Raw genomic sequence first — 12887 nt, 5'->3', positions numbered from 1 at the left:
GACTACAAAAATGCATTGGATAATCCAGAACGTTGGATAAGTGAGACTCTACTGTATTTAAAATCCAGATCTTAAATCTCACTGATTTGGGGGTTGCCAGGAACTATTCTGTATATATTTGATTAGAAACAATACAGTCACTCCTGAATACCCTTACTCACAAGATAGAAGCACTTGATGGTTCCCATAACAATGGGAAATAAACCTTATGTGGACTTTAGGTAGAACTTTGAAGTAGTGGTCCCTGGTTCATAACCCTGTTTCCAAAGTATAACATAAACTCTGCACAGCTCTCCTAAAGCTCTCACCAAAACACAGAGTACATTCAATATTTCACCTTTTTTCATGAGAAACTGCAAGTCGCTTCTGGTGTGAGAGAATTGGCCATCTGCAAGGATGTTGCCCAGGGGACACCTGGATGTTTTATCCCTCTGTGAGTGACAGAAGGAGATCACTTGCTCTCCCCGGATTTGAACTGCCAACGTTTCAGTCAGCAGTCCTGCCGGCAAAAGAGTTTAACCCATTGCACCACCGGGGGCTCCAATATTCCACTGACTGGGAGTCATGAGCCAGAAGTGGGTACGACTTGAGACTCTTTCCTCAAAAGGAGTCTTTGGTTTACAGAAGGGCAACAAGGATGGTGAGGTGTAAAGTATAGATATCAAAATGAACATGGGGCTGTTGAAGGACTGGGTCATGTTCAGCCTGGTGAAGCACAAAATTATTGCGCCAAATTGCTATGTGTGTGTGTGTAAAGAAATCCTTGCAAAGTTAGTTTGCAAAAGAACTCTGCAAAAGAGCTCAGCTTTGCAGAGGCAAAGCCACGCCTAAAACAATGTATCTGTTTGCTGGCAGATGGCTGGGATTGACAGTTGGGAATCTGGCCTTCCAGAGAGAGCACAGAAAAAGGCAATGCTCTCTAGCTATGGTCAAGTAGCAATTTGAATATGCTATGCTGTATATATTAAGTGCTGATTGATTAGTTATTGATCTTATGCAACTACATGGACATTGTACGATTGCAGTACTCTTTTATATTTCAACTCAACAAGCAAGAGTAAAGTTCCTTTGTTCTTTTCAATTCCTCTGCCTGGTGTGAGTTTCTTTGCACATGGTGTTAACTGGATGCTACTGGTTCCGCTATATTCACTCCCTAATAAAAATGACGTATGACATAATTCCTTACTTACTTACTTAGGCAATCCCTCATTGTCTGAGTATGATGGCCTTCCAAGTGTAGTGTCTTGGCGGTGGATATGAAGGTGACTGTGGAGTCCTATTCTTGACCTGTATGTTATTTTACAGTGAAGACATCAGTTTCCAGGTGGAAGGTGGTCCCGGTCAAGGTTGGCTTGATGCACTTTCCTCTTGGCACATTTCTGCCTTTCACCCTCCATTTGTGCCTCTTCAAATTCCACAGCACTGCTGGTCACAGCTGACCTCCAGTTAGAGCGCTCAAGGGCCAGGGCTTCCCAGTTCTCAGTGTCTATGCCACAGTTGTTGAAGTTTTTCCTGTCCACCAGCATTCCATTTCCGTTCTTGAATTGGGAGTATAGTAACTGCTTTGGGAGATGGTGATTGGGCATTCAAACAACGTGGTCAGTCCAATGCTGGTGGACTTTGTTTGCAGGATAAACATCTAAAGGGCAGCCACAGTCTAACGCTGTTTTTTTCCTCTGCTGCTCACAATAGAGAATCGTGTCTAATTGGTTTAAGTTACAGAAGGGCACATTTTGATTCAACAGTAGAAATTACAGCTTGAAAACATACAACAACCCAATAGAAATTACTTTTTGACATTAAGAGTGGTTCAGAAAAGAAACCAGCTGCCTAGTGTGGTGGTGGGTTCTCCTTTGCCAAATGTCTTCAAAAGGAAGCTGTTTAGCTTCTTCTTCTTCTTCATTCGGTCAGTCGTTTCCAACTCTTCGTGACCTCATGGACCAGTCCACGCCAGAGCTCCCTGTTGTCCATTGCCGCTCCCAGTTCCTCCAAGGTCAAGCCAGTCACTTCAAGGATACTGTCCATCCATCTTGCCCTTGGTCGGCCTCTCTTCCTTTTTCCTTCCATTTTCCCCAGCATCATGATCTTTTCCAAACTTTCCTGCCTTCTCATGATGTGGCCAAAATATTTCATCTTTGCCTCTAATATCCTTCCCTCCAGTGAGCAGCCGGGCATTATTTCCTGGAGGATGGACTGGTTGGATCTTCTTGCGGTCCAAGGCATTCTCAGGATTTTCCTCCAACACAACAGTTCAAAAGCGTCTGTCTTCCTTCGCTCAGCCTTCCTTATGGTCCAGCTCTCGCATCCATAGGTTACTATGGGGAATACCATTGCTTTCACTATGCGGACCTTTGTTGCCGGTGTGATGTCTCTGCTCTTCATTATTTTATCGAGGTTGGCCATTGCTCTCCTCCCAAGAAGGAAATGTCTTCTGATTTCCTGGCTTTAATCTGCATCTGCAGTGATTTTCATGCCTAGAAATATACATTCTGTCACTGCCAGTTATCAATAGGTGTGGTTGCCATGATCTTGGTTTTCTTGATGTTTAACTGCAGCCCGGCTTTTGCACTTTCTTTTTTCCCCTTGGTGATAAGGCTCCTCAGCTCTTTCTCACTTTCGGCCATCAGAGTGGTATCATCTGCATACCTAAGGTTGTTAATGTTTCTTCCAGCAATTTTAACTCCGGCCTTGGAATTGTCAAGCCTCGCACTGGTTAGCTACCTGTTGGATATTCTGTACATGGAGTTCCTATACTGAGATGAGAGTTGGATTTCATGGCCTAGGGGATGCCTTCAAAATGTGTGCTTCTATGTTTCCTGAAATGCAAGAACTCAATTAAACAATATCAAGTTATACAGGCCAATGGCTGACTCAGAGAAGGACGTTTCGTATAGTTGCATGCACCGTCCCATGGCAGACCTTGCTCGTGCAATTTCATGGTCAGTCTACATAGCAATCTTTCTTTCTGCGGCCAGACTATATTTCCCTAACAGACCCTTTCTCAATCATACAGCGACGTAGTTCTATTACAATCAAACAGCACCACAAACAGCAACAAAACCACACAAGCCACATCAAGCAGTCCCCAACCTGTCACTCATTCTTCTTTGTCCTATAAATACAAGAGGCTTAGGCTCTTCTCTCCATCCTGCAATCTTCAGAGAGACTCCACTTGGTTATATCTGCGACCTAAGAAACAAAACCGTACTTCAACCATGAAGATCTTCTCCGTGCTCTCAGCTGTCCTGTTCTTGGTGCTGATGGTCACTGCAGGTAAGATGCCTTTTCACAGCAATGTATGTGGGGATTTTGAGGAAATGTGTAGTAATTTCTGTTGCCATGGTATATTGATAGCAGACAATTCTGCCCAATACCAGAGAATCAAGGAGGTGGAAGAGGGTAGTTTAGGCCAAGCCCTTTAAGCGGGATTCCAGATGTCTGTGAAAACAGTATTAAATGTTTTCTTTTTAGTGAAGTAATTGGCATTGGGCTCATTAAATTTAGTATTACAGGAAAATAACAAAAATTATGAACCACATAAGATGTTATGATATCATTGCCAGACCTGTCCTATTTCAGGATATTCTACACTATCCCATAGCTCATTCATGAATTGTTGTTATCTTTCCATTTTCCTTTCCACTGACTGTTTGCAGTGTAGTAACACTTGACCAAATCTCCTGGATATTTTTGTCTAAATTCTGAGTTGCCACAACTGGCCTTCAGTTCTATTGTCATTTGCATTGAGGAATAAGGGCCGTGCTAGCACAGCGGGTTAAAGATCTTGCTACAGAAGATCTTGCCAACTGTAAGGTTGGCAGTTTAAGCCACAGGAGGGGTGAGCTCCTACCATCGCCTTAGCTTCTGCTTACCTACAGTTTGAAAACAGTAATGTGAGTAGATTAATAGATACCGCTTTGGCGGGGAGGTAAAAGGCGCCCCTGAAAAACATGCCGGCAAAATTCGATCAGGAAGGTGTCCATGGACAACAAGCTCATCGGCATGGAAAAATGAAACAACAGCACCTCCCTATGGCTGAGTCGAGCACAGCCTCCTAAAGCCGGACATGGAAAAAGGGGGAAGCCTTGCCTCTGTTTGTGTACAGTCTGTCTTGCCAATTATATAATGGTATTTAATGTTTGCCATATATGTCCCTGTAACCCCCCTCGGGGAGACAGAGCGAAATATAAATAAAGTATATTATTATTATTATTATTATTAATTATTATTATTATTATTACTACTACTATTTGAAACACAACAAGATGAGTCCACAGCAGAACTCTGCTGGCTGTTGTATTGGATCACTCATCAGATTATTATTATTATTATTTAATTATGACACAGCAAACAAGATAGATATGCTGGATTTCGTATCACAAAATCACAAGTCGAACACTTCCCAATGGTTAGGACTGTGTGATGTATTTTCAGATGATGCGTGCAGATCCCAGTAGGGTGGCCTTTTGCAGTTGGCAGATCATAATTTTGTCAATGTCTATTGTTTCCAAATACCGGCTGAGATCTTTTGGCACGGCACCCAATGTGCTGATCACCACCGGGACCACCTGTATTGGTTTCTGCCAGAGTCTTTGAAGTTCAATCTTGAGGTCCTGATAGCGGCTGAGTTTTTCCTGTTGTTTTTTGTCAATGCAACTGTCACCTGGGATGGCAACATCAATGATCCAAACCTTTTTCTTTTCCACAACTGTGATGTCTGGTGTGTTGTGTGTTGTCAGTCTGGATTCGGAAGTCCATTATTATTGTTATTATTATTGTTATTGTTATTGTTATTGTTATTATTATTATTATTATTATTATTATTATTATTATTATTATTATAATTATAAAAGAATGGTGACTCTTTAACAATGAGAAGATTACCATTAATTTCTTATTCTTTCATTTGTTATAGCCCTGGCTGACCCAAAGACTACAGATGAATGTACAAAAGCTGGAGGTGTTTGTAAGCATTTGCTTTGTGGAACATCTATGACCGATATTGGGGTGTGCGGTGGAAAAAACGTTTGCTGCAAAAAGAAGTAAGAACATTCAGAAAATGCTGACTTCTTGCCAGGATCCCTTTCTATTTCTTTTCTGCTGATCTTCTGATATAAAAACGCTCCCTGATCCTCATAGGATTTCAAACTAGTTTGGAGTGTTTGGATTCAAAATAAATTCAATAGTATTATATGTTAAAATTAGAGAAACTGGTTCATGGCTACCAACACTACTAACTAATCCTTTTTGATTAACTTGTTTTTAAAACGTTGGTTCCCAGGATGAACCAGGAGATTTATAGAGAATGGCATAATTATTGCACCTCACAAAATTGTCTCTTTGGAAAAGGGTTATCTGAAATAGATCACTGCACTTTACAAAAAGTTCAAATATGTTCCTAAACATTGTCATCCTCTCTTCCTGTATCATTCTCCCCTCCTTCTTTTAAAATGCTCAGCTAGTTTATTTATGGCAACCATATTGTAGGGTTTTCTTGGCAAGATTTGTTTAGAGCCTTTTTGCTTTTGCCTTCCTCTGAGGCTGAGACAATATGACTTGCCCAAGATCAACCATTGGCTTTCAATGGCTAAACCAAGATTCAATCTCTTGCCCCCAAGTCTTATAGTCCTCACCATCCAAATCAATTGCCCACACTGGCTTTATTGAATGATAATTCAGTATTTTTCCATTCCATGCCATATTTAAACTGGTATGTGACTGCCTAAAATGGAAATGTTCTTGGAGTGGAATGACCATCACCAATAGCCAGCACAAACAATAGTGAAAGATGATTGTAATGTTTTTGCTCTGTTTATGTATTTTAATTGTTTTGTAACCTGCCTTGAGCCATGAGGAGAGGCAGGTCAGAAATAATAATAATAATAATAATAATAATAATAATAATAATAATAATAATAATAAAAAATAGGGACCCAGTCCAGTCACCTCTAGAGGACCACATGATTTGCATCCTTGATAAATATTTGGTGTAATGTACACTGCGTGTATATGCAGGATATTTAGTTAAATACTGGATTTCAAAGTGTTTTTTTCTTTTTTACAGGTAATTTCAGCAGACTTCTGGGCTGCATCCATGCCATGAGCAGAGCATATGTTCATCCCAATATCTTCACTTCATCTGTATGACCTTTTCCTGACTTGATGCACTATCAAATTTTTACCATAGCTGATTGATCTCTCTTACATGACTTATGCCTGTACTCATTAAAATAATCAAATCATATATTTTTGAAGATTGTATTTGTGTTTCGGGGAAGTTTCTAAGTACTGTGTAAAACACATCTGGGCCACAAAAGTGTTGAAGTCTTACTCATGTGCAAACTCCCCAATGGATTCAGCATTTATGTCTGATATGAAACATTCTTATTCAGTGTACAGTTTGCAAGTACAACTTACAGCTAAATGATTGCAAAAGTGCACTGGAGGAAGGAAAGGTAGAGCTTCAGATCAGTAATACATTCATGGTGCAGAGCTGGTAATTAGACAGTTATTTTTCTCCCTCTCACAATATTAAAATTTTGGGATCATTCACAAAACCTGAATGGTAGCAGATCCAAGATGGAAAAAAGGAAGTTTTAATTAAAAAAAAGAAGAAGTTTTCATTAATTAGATAGTGGAATCCACTGCCACAAGGTTTAGCAGCAGGCTGATAAAGAGGTATTACAAAGTTTCAGGAGGAAGAACTAAGGGCTGTATCACATGAGGGTGGAAAATAATAATAATAATAATAATAATAATAATAATAATAATAATAATAATAATATCCTCTATCTTGTTTGCTGTGTCATAATAAAATAATAATAATAATAATAATAATAATAATAATAATAATAATAATAATATTATTTAAAATGTGCACGCAAAGATACTGTGGGATTTCCGAATCCAGACTGACAAAGTTCTGGAACACAAAACACCAGACATCACAGTTGTGGAAAAGAAAAATGTTTGGATCATTGATGTTGCCATCCCAGGTGACAGTCGCATTGACGAAAAACAACAGGAAAAACTCAGCCGCTATCAGGACCTCAAGACTGAACTTCAAAGACTCTGGCAGAAACCAGTGCAGGTGGTCCCGGTGGTGATCGGCACATTGGGTGCCGTGCCAAAAGATCTCAGCCGGCATTTGGAAACAATAGGCATTGACAAAATTATGATCTGACAACCGCAAAAGGCCACCCTACTGGGATCTGCACGCATCATCTGAAAATACATCACACGGTCCTAGACACTTGGGAAGTGTTCGACTTGTGATTTTGTGATATGAAATACAGCATATCTATCTTGTTTGCTGTGTCATAATATAATAATAATAATAATAATAATAATAATAATAATAATAATAATAATAATAACTTTATTTTTATACCCCGCCTTTATCTCCCCAAAGGGGACTCAGGGCGGCTTACATGGGGCCAAGCCCGAATAAAAACAATAGCAATATAAAACACAACAATAGACAAGAGACATGCACAATTATAAAAATTTAAACATTAGCCAATAAAAACAAATGACAAGAACTAATAAAAACATGGATTAAAACGGAGAGGTTGTAAAAGCAGACTGGGTAAGGTGCACCATATAAATATTGTAAACTCAAGGTGACTGATAAAGTGCTGCAAATTCTTGGAAGTGCAAATTGGGATGGGAATAGACCCTGTGTTTATATCAAGTTGACAAAGGTAAAAAGTGCAAACCGGTACAAGAATGGTCACAGATACAGGATTGTTATGGGGATGAGCAATCTTTATCCTAAGGCCTGAGCGAAGAGCCAGATTTTCAAGCTCTTTCTGAATGCTACCAGGGTGAGGGCTTGCCTGATTTCCCTGGGGAGCGAGTTCCAGAACCGGGGGCCCACCACGGAGAAGGCCCTCTCCCTCGTCCCCACCAACCGCGCTTGGTGGGAGCAAGAGGAGGGCCTTTCCGACGAACGAATAGATCATGCAGGTTCGTAGGGGGAAATGCGATCACAAAGGTAGGAGGGTCCCAAACCGTTCAGGGCTTTGTAGGTGATCACCTGCACCTTGAATTGGGTCTGGAAGGTGAACGGCAGCCAGTGGAGCTCCTTAAACAGGAGGATTGGCCACTCCCTATAATTAGCTCCAGTTAGAAGCAAGGCTGCTGAACGCTGGAATAGTTGGAGTTTCCGGGACGTCTTCAAGGCAGCCCCACGTATAGTGCATTGCAATAGTCCAGTCTAGAGGTAACTAAGGTATGGACCACCATGGCCAGATCAGACTTCACGAGGTACGGTCGCAGTTGGCGCACGAGTTTTAATTGTGCAAAGGCCCTCCCGACCACCGCCGACACCTGAGCACCAAGCGTCAGCGCTGAGTCCAAGAGGACCCCCAAACTGCGGATCTGCACCTTCAGGGGAGTGCAACCCCGTCAAGCACAGGTTGCCACCCTATACCCCAATCGGACATACAACTGACCTGGAGGACCTCTTCTTGTTGGGATTAAGCTTCAGCTTATTCGCCCTCATCCAGCCCAGCACAGCCGCCAAGCACTGGTCCAGTATCTGAGGGGCTTCCTTGGAGTTCGCTGGAAAGGAGTAGTAGAGTTGGGTGTCATCTGCGTAGAGATGGCACCGAACTCCAAAACTCCGGATGACCTCTCCCAGCGGTTTCATGTAGATGTTAAAAAGCATGGGGGACAGCATGGAACCTTGCGGGACCCCACAGGTCAATGGCCAGGGATCCAAGCAAGTGTCCCCCAGCTTCACCAACTGGGAACGGCCCTCCAGGAAGGACTGGAGCCACTGCAGAGCAGTACCCCCAAGGCCCATCCCGGAGAGCCGACCCAGAAGGATACCATGGTCGATGGTATCAAAAGCCGCTGAGATGTCCAAGAGAACCAGCACGGTCACACTCCCCCTGTCCAGTTCCCTGCGGAGGTCATCCACCAAGGCGACCAAAGCCGTCTCAGTACTGTGCCCAGGTCTCAATTACAGAAAATCTCAATTACAGAAGGAAAATACCACCTTTGGCTGGTACTTTGCACACGTCATGCATTTCCCGTTGCACCTTAGCTTCTCAGTCATTAGTGAAAGGCAGCCTTTCATTGTCAGGAAAACCTATTACTGGCTCTGAAAATCATTGGTGTTCCCCTACTGCCCCTGATGTGATGGGTCTTATTACTTGCAAATCCAATATCCTGTCAGTCACATGGTTTGAGTAGGCAGGATTCTCCCCCTCTCCCCTTGCATATGTTGGGTTGGAGGCAGGGATAACATGGCGGTGCACATGAGTGATTGTAGAATTGCACATTGCCAAAGTAGTACAGGCAACATGACAGTGATTGTTTCCATACCGTGTTTCCCCGAAAATAAGAGTGTCTTATATTAATTTTTGCTCCCAAAGATGCGCTAGGTCTTATTTTCAGGGGATGTCTTATTTTTCCATGAAGAAGAATTCACATTTATTGTTGAACAAAAAAAAGAACATTTATTATATACTGTACAGTAGTTGTCAACACAATCCAGCATAACCAGACAAACTGTGAACCCTATCAACAATTTCTTGTTACTACCAATATTTCCATGTACAACACTTTACATTTACCGATCCTACATGCTCTGGTGTTCTGTTCGTTGGGCATGCTTAAAAAACACAAACTTTGCTAGGTCTTACTTTCGGGGGAGTCCTTATATTTAGCAATTCAGTAAAACCTCTACTAGGTCTTATTTTCTGGGGATGTCTTATTTTAGGGGAAACAGGGTAGCTGTGCATTTCTGTTTCTTTCAACAACATGATTGCTGTGAGACTATAGGATGATATACTAAAGCTCTAAGTCACTTCTTCTACCTAAAATCTCCAGATTTACTCTTTAGGAAATGTAACATCCTTAAGTAAAGGTAAAGATTTTCCTCTGACATTGTCTAGCTGTGTCTTACTCTGAGGGTTGGTGCTCATCTCCATTTCTAAGCCGAAGAGCCTGCGTTGTTCGTAGACATCTCCAAGGTCATGTGGCCACTGGCATGACTGCATGGAGCACCGTTACCTTCCTGTCGGAGTGGTACCTATTGATCTACTCACATTTGCATGTTTTCGCACTGCTACCGGTAGGTTGGCAGAAGCTGGGGCTAACAGTGAGAGCTCATCCTCTTCACAGATTTGAACTGCCAACCTTTCAGTCAGCAAGTTCAGCAGCTCAACAGTTTAACTCGCTATGCCATCAGGGGCCAGGTAACACCCTTATCTTCAACAGAAGAATTTAATACCTGGTGAAGGGTGTGTTTGGGGGTGGGGTGTGGGCATGAAGCATCCAACTCAGTTTCTGTAGCTGAATGCACAGCAATGATGCCAGTTCATAGTCCTTCATCACATCAACCTCTGTGGAAGCTTTTGATGAGTAAATGACAAAGTTGACATGGCCTGATTTAAGGATGAAGCATGAGGATCTCAAACGAATTGAATTAATTATATATACCTTTTTAAGGTTTTTATACTGTGTTTTAACAATGTTATTAATGGATCTGTTTATATTGTTTTGTTTTTGTGATTGCATTTTGGGCATTAAATTTTGCCAATTTTTGTAAGCTGCCCTGAGTCCCCTCGAGTGAGAAGGGCGGGGTATAAATGTTATAAATAAATAAATAATTGGCATCTTCCTTTCATGACAGCTAAACGTGTCAGCTTTCAAACAAGCTTGTTATCTGCTCAGATGGTCATTTCTACCATGTGGACTTTAGGATGTCTTCCCAATGAAAGTGCAAACCTTTCTGCAGATGATTGGTTGTCTCTTGGGTTGGGATTGTGAGAATCAGAGATATGAGCTGCCTTTGCTCATTCAAGGACGCACCACCCAGAAGCTTTTCTTAATTGCTTGTCCCATTCTATCTGCTTTGGTTTATAGAGTGCCAAAGAACTTTGCCTCACTCCCAAATTAGTAATATGTACAGTGGAGCATTGAATTCTAGCAGTTTGATTTGGATGTCATCCACATTTGGATGAGACTTAGCTTTATCTCTTGATCCCCCCACCCCCCCTTTGACTTTGACATGAGAAGCAAGTGGTCTTTTAGATATAGCCGAGTTGAAACATCCAACATTATTAATCACTAGATATGTTGGTTAAGATTTCAACTACAATGTTATTTGGACTGCAGTACAATAAATATATCGTCTAACAACATTTGGGAAACTGCACAGTCCTCACTTTTCTCTAATCCCAGGGAAGTGTTGGAAGTTCTAAGAGGAGTCTGAAATCAACATGGAAACCTGGTTTATCAATACTTTGCATAAATTGTGAACATGATTGCAGTTTTGAGTGTGATGCACACTCAAATAGCAGGCATAGAGAAGATGTTTGAGGTCAGCTATGATACTATGATTCTACTTTAATTGCTATGTCTTTCTGGGCTTTGTAACTTGCATTTTGGGGAACAGAACTGTCTGATGGGGAAATGTACATCCAGTCACTCAAACTGTAGAGGGGATCCATCACACCATGCTATATACAGTAAACTCGTTTATTGAATAAAGTGCATCACAAGTTTCACTTAACTGTATAGAAATATATGACATGTCTTTTCAAACATTAGAGAAAAATGAAGTTAATGTGCTAATTTTCAGCACATTGCAACTTGCTAAAGTTTGGGCTGTCCAGTTTCTCAAATGTGTTTGAAATGTGGCACATTCGAAAACTTACAGAGGTTTGAGGCAGAAAATATGGAGGCCAGTTTTCAGGTTCATAGCTAATCAAGTGTTATTTTTATAAGCAGAATTTTGAAGATCCTTTTATTTTTTGATGATTTTCCTTGGCTAAAAGGTGGTTAGATGTTTCCTTCAGTGATCATATATGTTTCTTCAGTCATACAATTGGTATTAAACTCTTTTGAGTACACTTTTGGATGCACATCTGTGGCCCGCGGGCTGCATACGGCCCACCAATCCATTTTTGTTGGCCCTTGCCCTTCTTACTGGAGAAATATTTTAATTTAACATTTTGAAAAAAAAGTATGTTTACCCTTCTTACTGCTTTAAGTTTTTAAGAAACGTTTTCTTTCTGGGATGTTTCTTGCCCTCACATTCCTATACTAAAGTCTGATTGGCCCTCGGCTAACTAAAGGTTGGACCACACTGTTTTAGACAATGTTTTATCCAACTTGTTGACACCCTCTTTTCTTGTGTGAAATGGGAAGAAACAACCACAGGCTTCTTTAGGTTGCAAAAAATGGCAGAAACCAAAGTGAAGCAAGATTGGGGTCCACCATTTGATTGAGGAAGAAGATCTGCCATTGGTGTCTCCAGTGATAATGACTCTGGTCTATCTCCAGTTTCCAGAAAATTTGTATATTACCTACTTGTCTTTTGGAGGAAATTCACTCATGAAGCTTCTGAGATATCTTTGAATTAAGCGACATACATTTATTCTATAAACACAATTCACAAAACCATGCACATTCTTGACTTTTCAGAAGCTGAGCAAGAATGTAGCCTGATATTAATACTCAGAAGTCCACCGAGGAATGCCTCTTTTTCCAGATGACTTGGAAACACCTATTTTGTATGTTCACATGAGTTTTTGTGGATATAAATCTACTTCTTTGGATGCAGTATAGAGTGATGATAAATGCTGAGGTCTTTTGCATATTTCTGGATGTAGGATGTAAATGGACACAGAAGGATGTAAATCATGAACCCCACCTAAACTTTTTCCAAGAACTACATAATGTCATACTGGTTTTTCAGATCTTTATAGTGGCCAATTAGTGTGAATGTAAGAAAGCATACCTCACAACCTCTGAGGATGCCTGCCATAGATGTGGGCGAAACGTCAGGAGAGAATGCTTCTGGAACATGGCCACACAGCCCGAAAGACATACAACAACCCTGTGATTCTGGCCATGAAAGCCTTCGACAA

The 12887-nt window shown here is 41.1% G+C and overlaps 1 long non-coding RNA gene across 1 annotated transcript; it reads left to right on the top strand.

Annotated features, from left to right (window-relative positions):
- Positions 1 to 3059: 3059 nt before the first annotated feature.
- LOC134295529 (uncharacterized) lies at positions 3060 to 6373 on the top strand. The gene is made up of 3 exons (XR_010002135.1): positions 3060 to 3273; positions 4916 to 5042; positions 6065 to 6373. It is a non-coding gene; the product is annotated as an uncharacterized LOC134295529 (long non-coding RNA).
- Positions 6374 to 12887: the final 6514 nt, after the last annotated feature.

This window comes from Anolis carolinensis, chromosome 1 (assembly GCF_035594765.1).
Source record: "Anolis carolinensis isolate JA03-04 chromosome 1, rAnoCar3.1.pri, whole genome shotgun sequence".
Taxonomy (NCBI): Eukaryota; Metazoa; Chordata; class Lepidosauria; order Squamata; family Dactyloidae; genus Anolis; species Anolis carolinensis.
The sequence above is the reverse complement of the archived record's forward strand: the minus strand, read 5'-3'. Positions and strand labels throughout refer to the sequence as shown.